Consider the following 5199-nt stretch of genomic DNA (forward strand, 5'->3'; position numbering starts at 1 on the left):
GTTCTTCTTGCATCTTTAAATGTTGATGTCACATGTCTGAGTATTCTGATTACCGGGTACATAAACAAGGATTTATGCATGCATACATTTGTTGTAAATTCCTTCAATTTCAATTTGTGTGTCAGGAAATATTGTTATATTTTGGAGTAGTGAATGCAGGGCTCTTATGTTATGAGCTGTAAATTATATTCATAAAATCCCTCAAATGGCAAACATTCCATCATAAAAAGATATACATTTGTATTTATCATACTTGGAATGCATTCATTATGATGCCCATTTCTCTTTGACACCATTACAGTACAGTATCCCAGGTATTCCAAATTTATCGTTACCCGGTAATAAATTTACTGTTCAAATTAAATTCTTCCATTGTGATCTTCTAAAATGACATCACTGAATCATCTAGATGTTTGAGTATCTGTTTTGTATGACACTGTAGTTTGTGGTCTTATAGAATATGTATAAAGTGATTTGAAATAAAATGAACAGTTACTGTCACTTTTTTAAAAATCTCATTACCCCATTTCCATAGATCAAGGTAAATAAATTTACTTAATCTGCAAGTCTGATAAGGAAACGCTAGTCTCCTAATACACTGTCTCTGGTGACCTTATGACTTTAAACCAGTTCAAACTGCTTAAAGAGAACGGAGACTGTTAGTAAAGCACTCTCTGATTGGTAATCAAAGAAGAGGTCCCTGAAGATGGGTAATTAATTGGATGTAGTTGAAGGCAAAAAGTACACTGTAGCCTTGTTATAACGAACTCTTTGGGGGACATACAATTAGTTTGTTATAGTGAAATGTTCACTATAATGAAGCTCATAATACATTGGGTTTGTTGTGAGTGGGAGACATGCTATGTGTTCATTATATCAGGAAATTCATTATAAAGGTGTTCATTATATTGAGGTTACAGTGTAAAATAAAGTGCAAAATTAATATGTTGCAAAGTTTTCTTGGTTAAGGGGAGTATTTATTTGAGGAGAAAGGTTTTTTGCTCAATCACAGCTTCTATGAGAGAAAATAATGTACATATCAAACTGCTAGTTTAAAAAGCCAGTGGTCGATGTGATGTGTCATTTCGACTATTTCATAGTAACTACACAAAATGTAAAATGTTTGTTCACATGAAATTTGAATATGTGCTGCTTGACAACATTTTGGGTTTTATGTAATACATTGGAGAAGCAGAGGGAGAAATTAAATTGCTGAGGCAATCTACTGTGAATGGAGTTGGCTCTTCAAAACTTGGGCAAAGTAAAGAAAAAACAACATTCTAAACAAATCTAGTCAAAAAACTTGAGTGTATTATTTTCCCTAATACAATAACATTTGTAATGGTACATTGGTATGATTTTGTATTTATAAACTTTTATTGGAGTTTGCACTGAAATTAACATACCTTGTGTGTACATTACAAATTGCATTTAATCTGCATATTGTGAAGCGAACTGGGAAATATTCATTATTCTCCATTTCTTATGAGAAGTCAACCTGTTCCGTCAGACAGCAATGAAGTACTCTATCTACAGGAAATATTTAAACATATATGATTTGTTGTGCTATAGAATGTCCTCAGGCCAAGCTTGCCACCTAAAGCATATACTTTGTTTCCCAACAATCTTGGGTACATTGACATTGGTAAAACAATTGGATAAGAGATTCAGAACAGAAAGTAAACAGATCAGACTCCACAATGGGAGGATTTATCTAGAATAATGTTTTGTTTGTGATCAGAATATTGTGAATTATTTGAAATTATTTGAGTTGAAATTTTCTGAGACGAGTGTCATACTGTCAATTGCAATTGTAATGGCAGCCAAGACATCAAGTGCAAGATATTCAATAATACAGTAGAATAGGTCTCAGATGGAGGCGAAATTAATTTGTACATGTAGTTCACAATACTCTTAGCCACAGTTCTTGTAGTACAATTTTGTAAATCAACTGATGTACTGCTATTTTTCAAACTATCTGGTTTATCCAAAGGGCAAACATGCTCATCAAAATCAGAGTTGTTTAGTTTGTGATGTACGCATTGTATCAGGCCATACCATTTTAGAAAGCATGATCTGGGCACTCCTTTTCTCTGAACCTCCTTCCAAGCCAGTTAATGTATGTATTGAAATAATTTATTGCTAGGTTAATAATGTGTTGAAGTATAGAAATTTCCATAGTTTTAATAATTGTTTTAATAATCCCAAGAGTATGAGGTCTCTAAATTTCTCTAGAAATTGAATCTTTTCTTCAAATTTTCCGTAACATTCGCCAGATTTAATTTCAACGAAGCACCTGAGTTGTATGAGAAAAACACACCAACAATTTTAATTCATTTGGCCATACAATACCCAACGGTTTAGATTTGTTAGGCTTAAATTTACCTAACCACATGTCTTCACTTTTTTTCTGTGTTAATTTTAAGACCCGAGATTTGTGCGAATGTATTAATAGATTTACAAAGATGGTGTTCGGAGTGGATATCTTTAAGAAAACATGTCAGGTCACCAACAAATGTAGTCTCGCTTCGCCGCGAGAGGCGCCCTTTCGTAAAACTCAGTCAGACCCGAGGTCTGGCAAGCGAGACTACAGCAAATGCTGTACATTTCACTTCAATGTCTCCAATTTTGATTCATTTCACATTGTCGTTGGAGCGCAGAGAGGCATGTAAAATTTCTAGAGTTAGAATGAACAACACTGGTGAAATAGGTACCCCCGTACTTACTTACCCCCCCCCCCCCCAGTAGAAATAATTTATGTACAATCTGGGTTTCTAGAATAATCACACTCTGGAATATTGTAGTACAGAGCACTCCAGCCGGATGTAGCCAGCAAGTGATGTACGTAAACTATTTTTTTTTTTTCATGACGATATCGCTTTACAGGTCTAGAAAGTTGGCTTGACTAATTAAGGGGGAACTGAAAACTGTTATTCCCTGCCCTCCGGCGAACTTATCAGCTTCCCTCCAGATTTGTGTGATCTGTATGCCCACTCCTGACATATTTTAAAAGGTCTGGTTCTCTCCCACACCTTTTTCTAAAAAAAAAATGCTCCTGTCCGCGAAATATTCCTGTGAATTTACCCACCGTCCACAAATTCCCCCTTATTTTAGACACAGAATTACACAGTGCTAAATTTTCTAAGTGGACAAAATTGTCACTAAAACACGTATCCTGAAACATCATGGAAGTTACTCCATCCATTAGTTTTACAATGCCTCTCCCCTCAAAAAATATAAACAAGTACTACATTTCGGTAGAACGCGAACGCGACATATTTCAAAATAGCAGTAACATGAGATCATCTAAACGTGTATTTTGATTCGATTGAACAGACAATTTTAGTTTTTTTTACAAACGTAAAAACGATCGGATCTCGGATTTTGCCATTTAACTATATAGGCACGTCTATCGCATTTTTTTTTTCAAACGCTCAAACGTCACGCCTGAAAAGGGGATGTAATATTTTCGTCGTATTCTTTGCTTTATTTGTACTAAATAAATCCGTGGCATATTATTTCGTTTATTATATTGCATAACGCGTTAACGAACTTGAGATTAGGGCAAAGTGTCAAATGTTGAAAACTGTGCACAGGTTTTCTAAATCATCAATATTTCGCTGTTTTATTTATTACAACAGAACATTTACACTTTTGAAATTACTGCCCCCTGTAGTACATTTGGTGTCCATTCGTTTATTTGATTTCCATCACAGCAATAGACTTATAAAAAGTGACATTGTTTTTATCTACATAGTAGGGACTGTGGTTGCGCTCTATAGCTCTATAGCCGACAAAATGTACGGCTATATAAATTCTCTTTTTTTCCTTACCTAATATGTGCGGTACACACTTGCTAAATATTATATTTGTAGGGTAGTGTACATTTCACCACGAACATTTTGCATCCAATCGAACGTACCCCAGTACTTACTCTATGGTAATATTTTTTTAGACTCTACATTTGCTAAATATTATATTTGTAGGGTAGTGTACATTTCACCACGAACATTTCGCATCCAATCGAAGCACTTTAAATAAAGTTAATTTTTCTAACACGCATTTATCATATTCGATGATACAGTGATGGATAACCAAAATATGACTTTGAACATTAGTCATATTTATACTAGAGTATGACGTTTTTCGTCAGACCGTTTATTTTTATGGTAACATACATTTTACTTAACTTAACATTCATAATAATAGCAACATTATTTTGTAATATCATATTAAATTGATTCCGTAAATAACAAAGTTAACGTATTCATGGTTATATCAAAACGACATGTTTCCCTCGTTTTTGATATGCCTCAAGTTTATAACATTACTGGAATAGTAACATAGTGTCATTTTAGTGTATTACGTAACATATCCAACCTATGCATTACTTACTAGAATATAAGATTGATTAAACTTTATTTTTTAATTTATATCCCAGAATGCAACATGCAGCGAACATGTACAAGTTCCTTCTCAAATTCCAGAAAACTATCTTGCACGTCATTTGCGCCTTCTTAGTGTGTTTGGGTGAACGTTCATGACCCAACTTGAACAACTGTGAAACATCGTCTATTCCCGAAAACTCAAAACTTAAAGTGAAAAAAATAATAATTTGAATTTGTAAAGTTTTCTCACCATCGTATTTTCTAGTGATTAACCACCGTTCCTCGTGTTGCGGGACGGTGGATTAACCAAATACCCACACCCCTCAACCCTATCCTGTCACCGTCCCGATTCGAGTTCCAGTGATAGATTTCCCTAATGTATCTTATTATCGCGTATATATCACCACGCTTACTATGATCATACCTTGAAAGTATTTTTAAGTTCTAATACCTTATTAAGGTCTATGCTATTATCGACTCATTGCACTGAACCAGACTTATTTGTGATAAACTCTTTGCGTAAACAAAAAGTTAGTATTTCAGCGCATTGCGGGACAAGGTACGAGTTACCGGTAAAATATGAGTTCAAAGGTTACAACCAACAGATTAAATTACGCATGCGTAATTCAGTTCTTGCGTTGAGAACGGTTTAAACGCTATTAAAGTCAGACTGTGTGTCATTTATTGTATATACTAATTTATAAGAATTCTTTTTCACACTTTATCGTCATATTACTCAAATTTTAGTTAGAGATTGCAATTATAGTGTGCGATTTTGCTTGTTTTATGTTGCACAAGAACGAGGTGCTGA

Source organism: Saccoglossus kowalevskii, chromosome 21 (genome assembly GCF_978046115.1).
Source record: "Saccoglossus kowalevskii chromosome 21, keSacKowa6.1, whole genome shotgun sequence".
NCBI lineage: Eukaryota > Metazoa > Hemichordata > Enteropneusta > Harrimaniidae > Saccoglossus > Saccoglossus kowalevskii.